The sequence below is a fragment of the Parus major genome, chromosome 1 (genome assembly GCF_001522545.3).
Source record: "Parus major isolate Abel chromosome 1, Parus_major1.1, whole genome shotgun sequence".
NCBI lineage: Eukaryota > Metazoa > Chordata > Aves > Passeriformes > Paridae > Parus > Parus major.
Window position 1 is genome coordinate 15,286,252 of NC_031768.1, and position 19,628 is coordinate 15,305,879.

Below are 19,628 nucleotides of genomic sequence, written 5' to 3' on the forward strand. Positions count from 1 at the left end.
TAGTAAATAGATAAGGGATGAAAAGGTTTTTCTAGAAGTTTATTCTGGTGTTCTTATTCTTGTTGTTTGTCAATAAACTTTCTTTATTCCTTTTAAGTTTTATGCCTGTTTTGCCCTTATTCTAATCCATATCTCACAGCAAGAAATAAGTAATTTTCTTAGTTATTGGTTTTAAACCACGACAGCATAAAAGAAATTTGAAGTGTGAGCATATTTAAAGTAAATTGAATTAGAGATAGCTGACTAAATTGAGATACACATTTTTATCAGCTTTGAAGCAAAATGTCCATTTTTTTTCTGTCTCCGTGTAAAACAGAGGACCATTTTCTTCATACAAAATGTAACTGCAGGAATTTGACATATTTTCTTGGCAAAATAATCAAGTTATGATGTGCAAATCATAGTTTTTTTTAACTTAGGTAATTTGTGAAAATACTTCATTAGTCAATGGTGGAATTTCATTACCAGTGCAGTGTGCAACTGCTGCATGAGCCATAAATAAATCTGTTGTGTCAGCAACATCTTGTGGCATTGGGAGGCAGTCTGTACTTCAAAGCATCAGTCTCTCACTGGAGGACTTCTGGGGGTCTGTGCTCATTCAAAGCTGTTCTCAAACTGGCACAACTTAACTCCACAGGGCTCAGAATACCCTGATTTACCTCAGAAAAGCAACACTGAACTTTAATGCAATGCCTTGTGTGTTGGTGGAGAGGTTTTAGTGGCAAAGGGGGCTGTGGATGGCCCATGTGAGGAGCAGACTGCCCCATGCCAGACCCTGACAGTTCCAGACAGCTCCAACCAACCCACCACAGGGCAAGGCTGAGCCCCACAGGAAATGTGGTGGCACTTCTGGGGAAAAGCATGCAAGAAAGGGCCACACAGAACTGTGAGGAATGGGGAAAACCAGTGAGACAAACAGCTCTGCAGGAAGCAAAGGACTGCAAAAAAGGAGGAGGGGAGGTGCTCCAGGTGCTGAAGCCCTGCTGATTGCCCTGCAGCCCCTGGAAGATGGTGGTGAGGCAGCGTGCCCCTGTAGCCCATGGAGAATGTCACGGTGCAGCAGATACCCACACTGCCGCCTCTGGAGACAGGAATATCCACGGCAGTCTGTAGGAAGCCCACACTGGAGCGGGTTCTGATGGGAACTGCATCCTTTGGTGGACCCATGTTGGAGCAGGTTTATCCTGAAGGACTGTAGCCCAAGTAGAGGACCCACACTGGAGCAAGGAAAATTGTGAGGAGGATGCAGCAGCGTCCTGAACTGCCCGTGAGCCCCATGCCTCATTCCCAGCAGTACTTGTGGGGAAAATGGAGAGGAGTCAGGAATGAAGAAGCGAGTTTGAGCCTGGGAAAAACAGGGGGTGGGCGGAAGATATTTCAATTTTTTCCTTTTTTTCTCACCATCCAACTCAATGTTACTTGGCAATAAACTGAATTTTCCCAGCTCAAGTTGAGTCTGTTTTGCCTATGATAGTAATTGGTAACTGATGTCTTTGCCTTTATCTTGACCATGGATTTTTCCATGGTATTTTCTCCTCTTGTCCTGCTGTGGAGGGGGAATGACAGAGCAGCTGGGTGGATGCCTGGCAGTTAGAGGAAGCCAACCCACCACGTGCTCTAGGATAGTTTCTGTTCCGTTTTGTAAGCAACAATAACTGTTTTCCTTTATAATATACTGCCACTTCTTAAATGTTTTTAGCGCAGCTCAGACAATATTCTCATTCCACAGTGCTGCAAAATATGGAACTTGAGAACTATGCAGATGGGACAGAGAGAAACACATGCCAAATGCTCTCTGTAACTTCTGGTTTATCTTGTCTTTAGTGACTTTAATCATTCTTACACTTCCTATGCCTGATACAATCTCTGGAACCAAGAAATCCCAGAAATTACTTCACAAATGTCATACATTTGCAACCAATTTGTTCAGCTTAAAATATTTTAATACCATGAAAGACAAACCTTGAAGCCAAGTCTTTGAAGATATCATAAAGCTGAGTTAATATTTTAAAGAATGACCTATTAACTTAATATGACTATTTTGTAATTAAAATATTTCTATGGGTTAATATTTTAATGTACTAAACCATTGAATAAAATAAAAAACGTACATACCATCAAACAAAGAAATTGCAGCTGGTTTCTTAGCTGGTGGCTAAGTAAAAATTTAGAAGATAAAAAAGATGCAAGGTACCCAAAACTGCATTGCCCAAAGACTGCAAATACAATTTTTCTGAAGTCATCAGGAGGTATAAGGTTAGTCCTTATACTACCTGTGGGAAACTGCCATGACCAGACTTCTTGAAATGTCATATGTGGTCCCCAAAGACTATACATGAATATCAGTGTGCAATGAATTTAAATATAATTGGAAATGTAAGACCTAACACAACTACTGAGGGAAAAAAAAAATAGATTCTACTGTATGAATTCAGACATCCATATTCTTGCATATTTTTATTATACTATGCTTTTATTTCACAGTATTCTTGGAGAACTGAGGGCCATTGTTAGATCCATCCTGGTCTGCTTCAAGCAACTTTCCTTATGCCAAGCTCAGCAATATTGCATCTTACTGAAACAACTTCTAGGTGTCAGCAGATGTGATGATCTCAGCTGGTCATTGACTTTGTTTGGCAATATTATTTTCAGACATGCAACATAGTTGTCTTTTGTCCCTTTTATTTGTTTATTTGCTTTTGTGGCCATGGCCGTGATCATTTTCTGACCCAAGAGTCCAGTATAATCAGCTGCATCTCCAACCCATTTCCATTTAAATATACCTTTCTGAAAAAAAACAGTACTAAATAAAACTCCTCTTAAGACCTTAGAGATTCTTTGGCAAAGAGATTAATAAAAATTGGAATTAAGAAGTCCCTGCTCAATACTTTGCTGGAGATAGAAAGGACCACTATAGGGTCTTTACTGAAAGGCAAGACAAATTTCTGACAACATTACTAATGGGCAATTGGTGTCTTTGCAAAAATTAACCTATAATCAGTAAAGTGACCAAAGGACGAGATAATTAAAAGAAAATAATTTATCACACAGAAAATATCCTAAAAATAAAGACATGGTGTTTCCAAAGGACAGGACTAAGTCCAATCTGACATCCAAAAGACAAATACAAAGAATGTATTTCATCTATGTTCAGAAGATTTCCACAGCACCTATTAATCACTCAGATAATACCTAAGTCCTCAAAACAGTGTGTAGACTTTCTTCAGACCTTTTGAACAGGAATGAACTATACTTGAAGTACAGATGCTATTACTTGGTATCTGTTTACACTGAATAAAGTAAACATTCAGGACCCTGATAAATTTTAATTTAATATTGGAGTTAATAGATCTTAGAAAATTATGTAACATCCAAATTTGTGGCAGAGTCATCCTAAATCTGGAAGTGATAAAAGATAATTCACAAAAAAAACCCCAAACACTAAGGAAACAACTCCCCTCCCCAAAATAAACCTCCCAGATAAGTTTAGGGACTACAGAAATGTAACCCTGGCAAAACAAGGTTACCCAATGACACAAAATGTAATACTTCTATTATAAAAACATGTTTTTTCAATTGAGTAACTCCAGTAGGAAAATCTGTTTTTAAAAAATAAAAACAAGTTTTATGAAAGACTCATAACTTATAAAAATACATTCCAAACTATTTGATGAGACAGGCATAGAAGACAAAAAGAAACATTAATTTTTTTGCACTTGAGGCTTCATGTTCTTATTTTTAAATCTCAATTAAAGTTTGTTTAATATTTAATATTGATAATTATATTACCTATTTAGAAGTGGATTTTCTGCACAGACATTCAGAATGTCAATTAAATCACTACTAATGGCAGCGCTGAGGTTTATTAAAACTTCTGTGGTACACTTAGACAAAGATTTCTGGCACCACCACATGTTAGCATCACTGTTAACATTTAAAAAGACTAACTAAAAATAATTTTAGTATCAAACAACAGATATATGCAGAAAAAGGTTGAATATTATCTCTGTTCTATAGATGAACAATCTAATTGCTGTCCACCATTTTATTGTCCCTTTCCATCAGACATACAACTAGTGTTTTCAATACATCCCAGGTGAAGATAAGCCATATGTTATGATGGCTCCTACCCTGCAGAGTATCTGCCTCCAACCACATGCAAGGCTTGTTGAAACAGTCAGCTTCTAGTAGGTTGTCTAGCTGCACATTGCCTGTGCAGCAAGTCCCAGAAGCTGTCACTTAATAGTATTTGAAATTCTAGTCTTCAACTCAGAAATCATTTATTGCACAGTCTACATGCACAGAAGTGTTTGGATAATTAGATGCTTCCTTTGTCTTAATCACCTGCAGAATACCAGTCAGGTTTGTGACTTCCATGTGTATATACTCCTGTACCCCTTGCAGAGCAAAGAAAGAAGGTCTCTTCTGAAAAAAGTTCTTCAAACTCTGTTTTTCCTCCCAAGCATTTTAGTATGATTAAAAAGAAACTTTGTTAAACAGATTTATGCTGGTGCAAAACCTAAGGCAGAGTGGATTAGCCAACCATTTAAGAATGACTTTCCTCTCTTCCCAGAGAGGAAAGCAAAACTAGCAAAAGATTGAAAAATGGACAAGGTTGAAAAGGAAGTTGAAACTTCAGCTAAATGGTCCTTGAGAAGTACTGAAACAGTTTCCAAAGGTCTCCCCAAACTCCCTGATTCAGCCACTCACAGTAAAATGGGCAGTAAAACACTGCAAAGCAAGGGAGTAAATTACAGAGTTAAACTGGAGAAGGAAATCTCTCCTTTGATACACCAAAAGCAGATTGTCTTTCTCAAAACATGATGGCATCTTACATCTGCCTTTACATCATCCATCTCTTATTTTGCAGCTGAGATATACATACTTTGTTTAAAAGATATAGCAAAGCCAAGAACAGAGTTAGGACAACTATGAACACAAATTTTCCTCTCAGGAAAAGAAGAAAAAAAAAGTGTTGTCAGGAGTGAAAGGACTTGGCATGAAAGCTAAAATCCTTTCCCTAGTACGTGAAAGATACACATTGCAGACCATACAATGGAAAAGTGTTCTGTGATTAAAAAAAAGACCCTTCTCTGTTGCTTTACCAGTTACACAGATGTAAGAATCAACAGGGGTATAGTAACTTCCTTGGCTTTATTTTAACAGTTCATGCTATGATAAAAGTCTTACTACACAAGAGCATTTCATGTGGAACCATTAGAATCAGTGTCAATTTTCAGAGGTTAACAGAGCTTTTTTTGTAAAATAAGTTTTAAAAAAAGAAAAGCAAAAATGTGAAATGTTCCCAGAATGAGAATTTGCCTGCCAAGATCCACAGAGACTTACTTTTTATGGACAAGTTACAACTCCTTTAAAATGTTTATTTAATGGAAATATAAATGTCAGTACAATTTAAAGAGAGTGAGTGCCATAAATAGAGAATTGAAAGGTTTAATTGTCCTTTCCAGGTGTTCTCCTCAGAATTGCTTTCCTTGGCTACCCTTCCTTGTAGTTTCCCATAATGTTGATTAGCACCTTGGTCTGGGCCTTTGGGTATGTGAGACTTTCATCACCCTCAAATTTTTTACAATTTGAGGATCATTCCCCTTTGCTTGGCCAAAGGTGTATTTTATTCTAAGGGAAAGCAGAGTGTTAGCAGAAGTTCTTCTCACAGTGTGACAGAGCAGCTGAGGCTGGAGGGGACCTCTGGGGATAGTCCAGTCCAAACTCTTGCTCAGAGCAAGGGCTTCTGCAGCAGTTGCCCAGGACCATATCTGGACTTCTGAACATCTCCAAGGGTAGAGACTCCACAACTCTCTGAGCAACCTGCTTCAGCATTCAATGACTCTCACCATAAAATACATTTTTTTTTTATGTTTAAATGACATTTCTTGCATTTTACTTTGTGCTCTGTTCATCTTTTAGTCCAGCAGGTAATAATGAAGGCTTTCAATTCCACAGAATGGAGTACTGCATGAGAACATTTGCAGAGGGAGAAGTATTGAAGGCCTGGTCACGCAACAGAAGAGAATACTCAGCCTACTGCTGTGTACAATCATTCACTTGTCATGTAACGTATATGAAATTTTGTTAAAGAAGACAGCATCCAACATTTCTCTTTTGGCCTCAATACCTAACAAATTGCCTTGCTGTTTATCCTGTTTTGGAATGTAAATGCGATGGGGACACTTAGCTGGAGTACAGTCTGACAGGACATGGCTGCGTGTTCGCAAGCAGGACAGCCTGCAACATGGAATTCAGCGGTGCCGAATAACATGGTGAACATAACTATCACTTTTCATCAGTAATGATACAAGTAGTGAAATGCATATTTCATTGGTGAGTTAGAAGTTAATCACAGAGGCACAGTTGTTTTTATTATTACTATTTTAAAACCCTTCCTGGAGCTTCAGTAAGGAAGATACTACACATTTCTTTTTTTATTAAGAAACTACTACAGGCAAGAAGAAATCTTACCCTGGGTTTTGTTCTTAGTATTTGACAACATATGTAAAATCACAGCTGGATACATTAAACCTCCTTATTTAATGATTATATATCTAAGAGATTTCTTTTATATATTGGCTCAGCTAACATTTAGCAAATACTGCGCTCATGGTACCCACACCTATATGCTACTTTCTGACAAAAGAATATTAATAAGTAGTTATTCTATTAGAATATTAGATAGGTGTATCTACTCCAAGGACTCTTTTGTAAGATACAGATTATTGTTCAGGCACAAATTTTTATGATAGGCTGCTGTTTTGCACAAATCAAGCTCTCAACTTTGTGCCCAATATGTGCAGTTTTAAGATTAGCCTTTATATCCTCCTCCCTTGATACATTTAAATCCTTTCAGCATCAGAGCAAGTTCATATCACTTCCTTATCCTGAAATTGCTCACTTTTTGCTTATGTCTCTGAAAGCAGAAAATAGACCAAAGGACTCATAGATAACTTCATTTAATCTCCAGTACTACCATCAGTTAAAACCCCTAACAATTTTTTTACCTCAAGATCTGTAATTTATGTGACTGACAACTAGTACATGATATTATAGAACAGGAGTTATTTTCAGGAAGGAGTATATTTATATATGAAACAGAGAAGTGTAACCATTTTAACTGCTTTTTGTACCTTATCAATTTCTGGAGTTCACAGAAATGTATCACATGGTAGAGAACAAGATAGAATCCCACAAAATCTAGAGCCATGGAAATTCTCTCTTTTGCAATTAGATTTGACATAAAAGGTATTATATTAATGTGATTCATTGAAATAGTCAGTCTTCTAAATTTATGCTTCCTGGGGTCGACCATGTACACATCACACGGCAAAGCAACCTCCCAATCCTCCCAATCCTGCCCACTAAGAAATAGTGAGGTCCTGTCAATCATCTTTGTGAAACAACAGCTTCAAACCTTCACAGAATAAATGAAAGGGGAAACAGACCTTCTCCCACTACTTCCCCTCTCCTCTTTCTCGTCAGTTACATATGTTTTTTTCCTACTAAGACATGAATTATATAATTAGAAGTAATTCTATTTGGATATGTAAGTTATAAACAGGAAATGAATACAACATGTCACAGTAATGTCTTATTGCCCTAGGAAAAATGTATACATACACAAATATAGAGAAAGACTAGAGTTTAAAGTAGTAGTAGTAGTAGTAGTAGTAATAGTAATAATAAATCCCAAACCATTTAGAAAGAATAATGTGAAATTCTGGTTAAGATGAAGTTAATGGGAATTTAGTCACCGACTTTGTTGGAATTATTGTTGTGGTTTCTACATTCAATCTTGTTGAACACAGGTGAAAATAAAATGCTTCAGTTGTTAAACCCTTGAAATCCAGTATTGTCCCACCAGGAGAATGCATGGCCAGACTGGATATCAATAGTAGTTTATGGTACCTGTGCTCCCATTTTCTGGAGAGTCTTCCCAATAAAAAAAAAAATTAATTTTATTTAAAATGTTTTCATATGATCATTTTGTTTATGGAGGGAAGATTAGACTCCTTCTCTTCAAGGAAGTATCATTTTCTTAAACCTGCATTTATCACCTGCTGTTCCTACTAAACCAGTGTTCAGTATTGCACAAGCACAATAAAGGAGGCATTGAGCAATCTGAATTAATGTAACTTTTTTTTTTTTTGCGTTTTCTCAGAAACATGACAAAACTAGTAGGATTGAAAAGTTCTTTGTTATTCAATTATCCATGCTTGTTCCTCAGACCTGCTCAAGTCTGTGTTTTTTTGGTAAGTGTATAGGAGTTTGCCTTTGGCTTCCATGCAACACTGCCCAGATCCAGTGTAGTCCTAGAGCTGTATAGATGGCATAGACGGCAGCCAAGCAGAGCAATACAAACCCACTGGGAATTAAGTTCTTTACTTAGTTTTTAGGTCATAACAAATCAATTTGGTTTAGTTTCTCTGTGTGTTACTGGACACCACCCAGCTGTATGCAGTAGAAAGTTTAAATAAACATAAATTGAGAGTTTTCCTTTTGTAAATTGCACAGTAATTTCTCCTAGTAAAGTACCTTGGTCTGAGTGGAAAAAGAATAAGTATTTTGAGGTAAAAATACTGCCTGCAATTACATTTCAGTGCTTGAAAATTCAGCAACTGGTTGATTTTTACCCACAGCATTGTATTATTTGACAGAGGTGTTGGATAGACAGACTTCCATTTATCTGTACACCAGTAACTATTCACACAACAAGTAACACAGAAAGCTTCCCAATCCTGCACTACCGATAGGTAAGGTGTCCAGGTGTAAGCTGGGCTTCAGTTTCCAGCCTCCTATAGCCTTTCTGAGGAGACATCACTAAGCCACATTGGTAAAGCACACTGTGGATTTGTCAAAAGAGCACTTATGTAGAATCATTAGACAAGTTTTTTCATGGACAAATTATATTCTTATGCATCACACCCTTAGTACTAACTTTATGACAATTTTTCTTTTCTTCCTCATTGACCTCATGAATCCAGATCATAAGAGAAATAGTTATAATTCTCACTGATGATTTAAACTAGAAAGAGAACAGATTTTATGGTCCTTAAGCCTTTGAGGAAGTGAAAGATATTCCACTAAGCAAGGCAGAGAAAGACAAATGTTTCCTGGTTTTGTTTCCTATGTGAGGAATTGCAAAAGCACTGGCCTTGTGTTCTTCTAGATGCCAGCTCCAAAGTACCCAAAGCCATCACTGATTTAAGCAAAATGAAACAAGCCTCTTCATCTTACCCCCATTCCTTCTCTGCAAGTGTTTTTCTACAAAACTATCTTCATCATGTGGAGTCATCACACCTTGTATCCTAGGAAGACCTGCTGTCTTCAGAGTTACTAGAGTTTGTCCCTGTCTTTTCTTCTCAGTAACACTGACAAGAGTTGTCGCCTAAAGCTCCAGCCTTTCCCCCTGGATGTGCTTTCTTCAGCTATGCCCTGCAGCCAGGCTTCTTTCACTTTTTAGCTGTGCCTAGGTACCAAACCTCCAGCCGACATGCAAAGAGCAGTTCCTAAACATTTGGTATAAAACGAATCATTGTAAATCCTGCCTTTTCAGAAGGAAATTTGCTTCATTCCAACGAATTGAAAAGTGGGAGAGCCACAGCTTCAGCTTTCTGCTGTCGTGATAGTGATCATTTACACTACCATTAATCTGAACGGACTGAAGGTATGAATCCCATTCAAATGCAATGAAGGCTGCTAAATGTGCAAATTCTATGTTAACATTGGGGATTAATGTAGTTAAGTCTGTTTTAAAGGTGAAGTAAACTTTACAAGAGAGAAGGCTGGCTTAACCCTGAACACGTTGCCCACCAAGGAATGTGAAGCCGTTTACTCGCAGTGTTAATTCCCTCCCCCGAGTTGGTTGTATGCAGCCACCGAGTGTCTCCAAGCCCTGTTCCAGCGCAGCCGGCACTGCTCGCTGCCCTCGCCGGGCCGGCCTCACGCCCCAGCGCCGCCGCAGCGCCCGGGACCGCGCCCGCACCCGCGGGGCCGCCGGGCGGGAGGGGCCCGCCGGGAGCGGGCTTCCCTCGGCTTTTCGCAGCACCTCCCTCGACTGCCTCCGCCCCCCGTCCAGCGGCTGTCCCAGCTGCCGGGGCCGCCGGAGCGCCTGCTGTGCCCAGTGCTGAGCGAGCGACGGGGCGCGGGGGGACGGGACGGGACGGGACGGGACGGGACGGGACGGGCGGCCGCCCGGCGCCAGGTGAGTGGCTGCGGGCTCGCGGGAGCAGAGGCGGCCGGAGGCAGGGAGCTCCCGAGGGCGGGAGGGACCGGCAGCGCAGTGTCTGCGGGGATGGGAGTCACCCTGAACCGGGTGGAGGTGAGCGGCTCTGCGGGGCTGGGCGGCAGAGGTGCGCAGCTCCCTTGGGATGGGCTTTCCCGCCCACTCTTCCCGGAGGGACTAGCGAGGGTAGGGCGGTGGGGTCCCGCGGGGGCGGCGGTGGTGGGCGGAGGAGCGCGGGTCGGGGAGCTCCCACCTCCGCGGGCAAGTCCCGCAGCTCCCGCTTAGTCACGGGTCCTCCCCTGGAGGGGCCCGGCGGGTCCCGCCCGGCCCAGGGGCGCGTGGCCCGGGGGGCTGAGGGGGAAGTCCCGAGGGCGGGGCCGGGCCCGTTGGGACTCGCGCCCGGCCGGTGTGGGCCGGGGCCGCCGTGAGGGGCTGCGGGCAGCGCGGCCGGGATTCGTCCTGAGCAGCGCCGCGCTGCTCACCAGGTACAGTTCACTGCTGCTGGTGGAAAGCTCTCCGTCAGCTTTCCAGCTGAAATGCTTAATCTGTCAACGGCAAGGAAGCACTTAGTAACGTGTTTAAATTGGCCGAAAAACTGACTGATTTTGGTAGAGTCGTTGGTGGGGTTTAAACGCGGTTTAGACGAAGAGACAGGGTAGTGTCCCGTTGGGACAGTATTGCTAGACCGGGTCGTGGTTTGCTCTGGCACCCGTTTTCTGTGGGAACGGGTGCAGAAAATATCAGCTTAAAAGTTTCCCCTGCTTCTTTCGCATACATCCTGCAAGGAAACCCGTGTCGCTGGAAGTGATGTCTTCAGAGTCACTTTTTGTCAACAATAATTATTTCGGTCGAGGGTTTTGTCTGGGGTTGTTTTTGTCGTGTTCGCTGTGTACTGGAAGCATCCTTTCTTGACTGAATTTATTTTTTGCTTTGGAAATTTATAGGTTTTGTCATTCATGGTTAGTGTTTGTAACAGTACTGAACTCGTGCTTTTACTATGTTATTTTCTTGCATTGATTTATGCGGAAACGGGATAAATGTTTGTAAACTAGTTCAAGGTGTGCTTATACAGCAAGTGAAACGTGTGATTTTGCAAGCCTAGGCTGGTTTCAACTTAGATGAAATCGCAGAATTGGTAAGGCTGAGATGAACCATAGTGGATCATCTGGGCCAACCTTCCTGCTCAGATCAGTTAGAGTAATGATGAAGGTGTGTTTAGCTCAACATGAGCTAAAATAGAGTTTACAACCTCCAGATCTAAGAGATGCCAATCCCAAAGCAAATTAGTTGTGTCTTCAGTTCTGTCACTTGTACTGAAAAAGTAAATCTGGTGTTTATATGTCTACTCAGAACATGTTCCTCCCTTTTGCTAGCATAGGCTAACAGTATACATCATCACTTAGAAGATGCACAAGCTGATACTCCTCTTCTTAAACTGTGAACCTTAAGGGTGTTCCCGAGTGGAAAGCAGACTTTTGTAACCGTTTCCATGGGGGAAACAAGCAAAAGTTGTTCCTCTGCTAGGTGACCAGTAGTGTGTTTGTTGAATTAAACTAAAGAACAAAAAACATGTCTTTGCTTAGGAGGATCTCCAAGTACTTGTCTTCACTGAGGAAGCACATTTATAATTTAATGATGAAGACAAGTCTCTACTGAAGTGGAATTCTGTGAAAGAAGATGCAGGAAAGAAATTGTACTTAAACAAAATTTGCTCAGATACAAATTGGGGCCACAAAATTTTCTACTTACACAGTAAGATAACGTTATGTCATTTCTACTATGGTACCAAGTGAACTAGTGTTATTGGTATCTTTATTAATATTATTTTAGTATCCTGAGGTAATTCTGTAGATCAAATGGAGCTTGTTAGGATGTTCTTTTTTCTTCAGTGCCTTCCAAATTTAATGTTAAACTTGTGTTTCTAATACATTAGCAGAAGTTGGCTCAGATTAGGGCCAGTTGGAGCGAGATGAAGGACTAAATTCTCATTCTCAAGTTAATTACTCAGTTCATACAGTTTTTGTACTGTGAGTGCTTTTAGTCAGGTCTTCCACTAGTAACTGTAGAGTGTTGGCAGATTGAGAAAGTTTGGGAGTTCATGAGAGAATAACTCTTGTTAAATTTGGACCATTTTTAGTTGCTATTATGTAATATGATCACTGGCCTTGGGAAATTCAGTTTAGCTTTTAAACTGACCACTACACTTGACTTTTTGTTTTCAGTGGAATATTAGATTAGATTATTTGAAGGCCAAAGTAAGGGTAGCTCATACAAGTAATCTCATAGACTTCAGTGTAAGAATTAGCATGAATAAGTCATGTTATTTGGCCTGAAATGTTAGCTTTATGATAAATGGTAAGTCTACTAGTGGTTTTGTATATCTAGTTTCAGTTAAAAGCTTTGCTCTTTTACAGATGCAAGGATTTAGAGAATATTCATTTGTTGGTACCTTGTGAACGTGAATGGAGTTGATCATTCCGTTTGTTAGACAGGTGCTCATTATTATGAGGGTCTTGCTCTTTTCAGTCATAAATTCCTAATGAAGTTACAATTTGGAAAGGCTCTATAACGATGTGGTAATTAATACGACAGTTGCTTGGAAGTCTTGCATTCCTTTTGTGACAAAATACCTTTGAAATTTATTGTTGTTCAGGATGGACAAAGGGTCTTTTGTAGCAGACAAAATCAAAGACAAAAAAAATCCATCTCAAACTCCTCCCTGCATGAGTCACATGGATTTGTCTTCAGCTGTGAGCTGAATATTTTGTATGCCACAGGTATTCAACCTGTGAGTGCTTCCTACATCAGGTTCAGGAGAGTTTTATTGCAGGTGTTATGCAGTGGAACTGATACAAGATTTCAGAAGTGTCTCTGGCAGTTCAAGTCCCAGACTCAGCATTTTCTGTCTTTTACTGATGAGTTCTGTATCACAAAAATACAAATACTGTTTGACACAACAGTTACTTTTCAGCTAGTGCCTTCTAAAAATTTTGTTGTTCTAGATCCTCTTCTGCTGCCTGCTTACATATGGTGTTCTTAACAGCTCATAGAAAAAGTATAGTTATGATGATGTTATATGTTGTTATGATGATATAATTATGATGATAACATGCTTGTCTTATTTTTGTTTATTTTAAAACTGATGAATGTTGCTTATACTAGATGAGACAGTAGATAGAAAATGAATACTTTTTATAAAGTTCTTCAATCTACTTAAAATACTTTTTCAATCTATAGAATTTATAGAAAATTACTAGAATTTATCACAGTATTTCTGTTTTCTGAAATTTGCATGAGTACCTCAAGTGATGCCTTAGCTACCAAAAAAGAACAACCCCTCAAAAATTAAGCACTATTTGCTCATTTATGGTGTTTCTTAAAGGAATCATAAAGGAATCATTAAGGTCTAAGAGTTCCATCTGAAGGTTTGCCTGAAGTTGTCATGTTTGACAAGATGTGAGACTTTTAAAAGTGGTAGAATTAGAATGACAAGGAGTAATGTGATTATGACAATTGTGGAAATATTACTGTGCACACATAACAAAACATCTTCTTTTAGTGATGCTTTTAGTGGTCAAAATATTGTCTTAGTAAGTCCCTTTCTTTAGAGAAAAAAGGACTGTGCCTCTGTGCCTGAATTTGTTAGACATTTGGGTTTGCCTAATTGTGAATGCTGCTAAACTCCATGTTTACGTTCTAAGTTCCCAATCAGACTTTGAATACCTTTGTTTCTTTTGCACCAAATTAATTATGGGCATAAGCTAACTGAATGGGTTTCTGATGGGCTTTATGCTTTGAAGTGACTTTGTTCCTCCATTACTTATTCATAGCATAGTCCATGTGTTCATATAAGTTGGATTAAAAATGCTTTTTTTTTTTTTTCACCCTCATCTATGTTTTGGCAAGTCAGAAATGTGGTGACTGATTTATTTTTGAGAAAGCTAATCACTCTTTTACAGAGATGGTGTTGGTGAAAAAAGCCATGTGTAGTTGTACAAAGTAAGTTTTTTGAGCTGATACATTTGTGGGTGTGCACACAGGAATGGTTCAGATTTAAATAAGCTTTTCTGAAGTTGCTTTCAAGCCATCTACTCACCTATGTGATGCCTTTCAAGTGTTCATGAATGTTTGCTATTGACTAACTTGACAAACATGGGCAATGGTACCATCTCCTGTTCCTTTGCAGACACATTGACCTGCGAGGAGGAGAAATGCTAAAAGAAGCCCAAACTGCTGTTCGGGCATAACTCTGTTTCCTAGAATGTCTTAATAGAGGTTCCCTAAATATTTACCCCATGTAGAGACTGAAGTGCCAACACGACTGTATTTCCTTAGGCTGTATGAGGTAGTGATGCCATGTTCTGCATCAGAATTTCAGTGGGACTTTGGAAGATGCTCGATTCAGTGCAGCTATCTTTCCAAACCGATGAGTTTTATTTCTGTGGTACGAACTGTTAGTTTTGGTCATTGGGCTGTTGACTGAAAGAGTCTGACGGACTGTTAGAAACCACCTCCACCCCCCTCCTTCAACCAAAAACCTCCACCAAATATTGTGCTTAGCTTCCAGAGAAATTTTAATGGCTCCAACTCCAAGATCCAAGAGACCTGTTAAGTCCATAAAATGAAGCTTAGGATGAAATCACAGTACATTTATTTTTTAGGGTGTTACTATTCAAGAGAGCTTGGAAAGAAGAGTGGGGAAGAAAAGTGTAAACTGACCAGAAACAGCTATTTACTTTTTATTTTCCTCCACTTACAGTAAGATGAAACTTTCAGAAGTTGCTCTTCTCTTTTTTAAGTAGGAAAATTGAAAGCATGAGCTGGACAGGCTTCTTTTTTGGCATGCCTGGTGCTCACCTGACTCCTCACAGCCTGCTTACATAGTTTACTGATTATGAATATCTGAGGTTTAGAAAAGTCATTGTCCTTCCTTCTTTCTCTCTGCATCAAGTCCAGTAGCTGAATGCAAAGGTTTTTGGAATCTTTTTGTGTACTTTTTTGTGCTTATATCTCTGTATGCCCTTTCTCATGCTTTTATATTCCTCGATGTACCAGCGTTTGTGTGGTCTTCTACTCTGCAGAACACATCTTGTTGTTTCCCCCCTCCATTAAATCTTCCTACACCAAAGTATTAAGGGAAATGTAAACAACCTGTCTGAAATTGAAATAATCAGACTTGTGGCAAGTGTAACTACTTTTATTGCATGTCTGCTTGAAGTGCTTCATCAGTACTTTGTAAATTCTTTTAAGAGGAAACCTGCTCAGGCATTGTCAGTGAAGGGCTTTTTAGTTTGCTGTAGAATTAATAGAGGGCGTGGGTAAAACTGTTCTCTTGAGGGAATACACCATGCAGACAAGGATTTCCTGAAGAGTCTAAAACTTTTGTAAGAGCTACAGAGAGGCCACTTGCTCATCTCCCAGGTGTCAATTGGATGAGGAGGTGAAACATTTCCAATCTGGGTAAGAGAGAATAAAACTTGCTTGTAATTGTCCCGTGTCCTATTTTTGCACTGTATGGAGCACAAGTTACTGTACAAGAGAATTAAGTCCCAAAAGTGCAGGTATTTTGGCCCTAAGGTCCATAATGGAGAGCCATCCAATAGCACATTCCACCCCTGAATCTCCTTACACAGGCCTAAGTAATTAAATTTGTGCTTTTACATGAATCTAAGGGAAAATCTGTGAGTTTAACTGAAGGCTTGCACAGCTGAGCATTTATAAAATAAAAAAATACTAAAAAGTCATTCTAATTCCAGTATCCTGCAACAGTTGAAAGGCTAAACAAAAGAATGTATTTCTCAGAGAGTTAATCCTCCAGTTCTCTGAAGAACTCAATCAACGAACTATGAGTTTTGCAGATGACTGATGTCTGTGCTTAAAGCAGCTTGTTGCTCTTGTAAGCCACTTATTAACAAGTAAAATGTTTTAATATCATTGAACAGTAAAGATTTATGTCAGGAGGAAGGTCCTTGAACTTGAACACATTACCATTACAGTCTTAGAAAAAGCTGGTGTTTTACATAAAGTATCTATATGAACACTGTGACTATATAGAATACCATTTCTATAGACATGATTAACACTGGAGAAAATTAATGAAAACCAAATTACTATCAGACAGTAATAATCCTCTTACTGTTTTCTGGAAAAAGCACATAAAAAACCCCCCATGGAATAACGTTTTAAACTCAATGGTGCTACTTTTGCTGTTAAGTCAGTAAGTTCAGTATGTGCCAAAATTTACTGTGACACAAGAGTTTCCAACATAAGCGTCCTCCCTATTACATCTAAGTTGCTTCAGCCAAAATTTAAAAATAACATAAAAACTTTACTGTGTTTTGGTTCCAGTCTGGAAAATATAAGGAGTTGATGGAAGAAGTCTACAGTCTGATATTTCTGAAAGGAAAGACATAAAGAAGTTTTCATACCTGGGCAGTAGAATGTGTTTCTCTTGTTTTAGCTTTTTATCACCTGCTATAGACTTGAATAAGGCAGAATGTCACAGAAGAGCAGCCAGAATCTTACCATTCATTATTACCCTCCTCATCAGCAGTAGCTTTTATAAATTTGGATTTTTTTTACTGAAATCCAAAATCTTAGTAGGGGATAAATAGAGAAGACAGAATGAGACCCAAAGACTATGGATGAAATAATTGTGGCTTGAACAAAGCAGTTTGAGGTGTAACAGTAGACGGTGTGATTGGAAGTAATTGAATGATTGCTTTGGGCCGTAATTTCCAACATAAGTTTCTGTAACCAGCTGTTCATGCATTGGCAGTGAGAACCTTCTCTGGCTTAACTTAGCATAAAAGAACTAATAGTTTATTAAATGTTAAAGACTGCCAGTAAATATGTATTTTCAACAGGAATTGTGAAATATGGATGTAAATTTTTTCCAAAAGTGATTTAACAAAATACATTACAGAGCACAACTGCTGTATTTCTGTTTTGCACTTTCTTCATCTTTAATCCTATGAAAATATATCTGCTGTATTACAAGGCAAGCAGTTGCTGAAGATAAGTGCTAAATGTCTTTATATGGCACCTATGGATGCACACTTGGAAAGTAGTAAAGTAAAATACCAGGACAAGAGCTAATTATTATTGACAGGAATAGAGACTCCTTTTTTATACCATCTTCCTATCTCTGTTTCCACTAACCTCTTTAATTTGCAAAGAATGCGATATTAATGCAGAACTGTGACACGTATAACACAGCAGACAAAAAGAAAGAAAATCCAGTTTTTCAAGTATGTTTGTTCATTTGCTTTAAGAAAAGCGCTGTCAATTATATTTTGACTTTCAAATTAATAAAATGGTGGGAAATGTTGTGAGACCTGGGTACAAGGTTGTCATTGGTCAAAATAAGACACTCTTCATGGAGAGTAAACAGGACATGATAGATTTGTGCCTGAGCCTTTAATTTCTATTTTCTGAATTTTTATTTTTTTCTGCTGACCTTAAAGAAATGTTTTATATTGTCATTTATTTCAGACACTTAGCTCATTGTAAATAAAAACCACTTAGTTGTTACTGAGAAAGTGAAGCCAGCTGGTTATATCTTTACCTGTAGTGTGTGCATAGAATTCTTTCCCACACTTGGGTGGCTCAGTAACTGTTGTACTTAATTAGAAATGCTTGATATACACCTGAAATTTCTTCATCCTGCTGCAAAAACTATGCATAATTATGCTGGACTCCTTGAGTCACACTGTATTCATCTATTTTGAAGAATAGTACCAATGTTAATTTGAACATGAGTAAATTAATAACAAATGAGAAGAAAACCTTATGCCTAATTCTGTAATGTTCACAACTATATATCTGCACTTACATTACTGTTCAGGGTCATTTAGAATAAAGATTTAGAATTCTAATATAAAAAAGGGCTTAAATAAGTTTAAGAACATAATGGCCAAATGTTTTTTAATGTATCATATGACCATTATTTGACTAGATATGGTGAAATTTTATTTCATATCTTGCTTTTTTTCTTAAAAAAAATATACCAAATATAGCAGCATATTTTTCTTTAGTAGTGTCTCAACAATATTGCTGCAAAAAGAAAGGAACACAAATGTTATTTTCCCAACTCTTTTAATTGTATATTTTATCTGGACATTGGAACAAATCTTGCACTATTGTAACTATCCAAAGTCTTGCAAAAGTCAGTTGAGCTGTGACCATGTCAGTATTTAACTTTATACATTTATTCAGTTTCCTGCTATCTGGATTTTATTGCTTTGCCTGGGATCATTAATTTTCATTCATAGCTTTGAATAGTTTTGGGGCTCTTGATGTAACTGTTTTCAGTCAATAAGAAGCTCTGATTCTGTCCCTACTTGTCTTTGCCAGGCCCATATCTCGAAATGAGAATGATGTCAAAAAACCCCAGTTGAGATAAAAACCTAAATGTATGGAAAGTATTTATTACAGCCTTTTGCTTAAACACTGGACAAATATTAGCAAAGCTCACTGTGAAATGCCAGAGTTAGAAGAAGGTCCATTCAAACTCCTCAGGGCTAGACTGCTCAGACAGGGCTGGAGTCAGTACCAGAAATTTCTTGGCTCCTGTACTCATATTTAAACTTTGGTAACGCAGTTTTTATTTCTGGGGGTGGGACACTAACATCATTGTCTAATGAGCTCTGCCAAACAAAACAGAAGGCATGCTTGGTGGTTCAGGAATAAACATCTGTCCTAGTCAGCTTAGTTCATGTCTATCTGTTTGGAGCACTGAGGCTTAAGGACAAAACCAAAATCAGAGAATTTAGGAATATTTTGAATCAGTTATCATATGTCACACAAAGTAAGCAGCTTAGCTCATTACTTGCCAGCATCAATGGCTACACTTGTGGATGCCACTGAGTATTTTTGGGCTCCATCTCATTCACATTTCAACTCTTGGTTTCTAGGTAGTAGAGAAAAGGGATGCTGGAAGTTGTGTTTGTTATGTTGGCTGAATGCATCACTATGGATAGATGGTATAGTGTACACAAGATTTCCCTATAAAATGGAAGAATAGATACTATAGATATATACAGATATAATATGCAGCTTGGTTTTGCTTGGAAGTGACCTAATTTGAGACTAGATTGGGAAATGCAAGTAAGCAAAGAAAGGAAACGGTTTTTGGATGAGCATCTATTTTAACCCTAGGAAATTATATTGTAAATGCACAGTCCTTGAAGTTGTCAGCTATATTTAGGCACAACAATTTTCATTATCATGTTCTTAGGATAATTAATTTAATTCTGCTACTTAGGTTGCTGATGGAATAACTTCATTAATACAAAGTTTTTAGGCATTCAGAGAAGCAAGTTGAGGACAAGTTTGAACGTGTTTCCTGGGGATCTTCAAAAAGCTAGCCCACCATTGACATTTCTTGCCTTTT

General features: G+C 38.7%; 1 protein-coding gene across 4 annotated transcripts in view; it reads left to right on the top strand.

Annotated features, from left to right (window-relative positions):
* Positions 1–10,088: 10,088 nt before the first annotated feature.
* Positions 10,089–19,628, top strand: part of ADGRG2 (adhesion G protein-coupled receptor G2) — a 55,224-nt gene continuing 45,684 nt past the window's right edge. For 3 of the 4 annotated variants that reach the window (XM_015644181.1, XM_019008377.1, XM_015644225.1), the window contains exon 1: positions 10,645–10,719. The gene's annotated coding sequence lies outside the window, so the exon portion shown is untranslated. Of the gene's footprint in view, positions 10,214–10,644; positions 10,720–19,628 lie in introns of those variants that run through there. The other variant, XM_015644191.3, reaches the window with a different exon arrangement.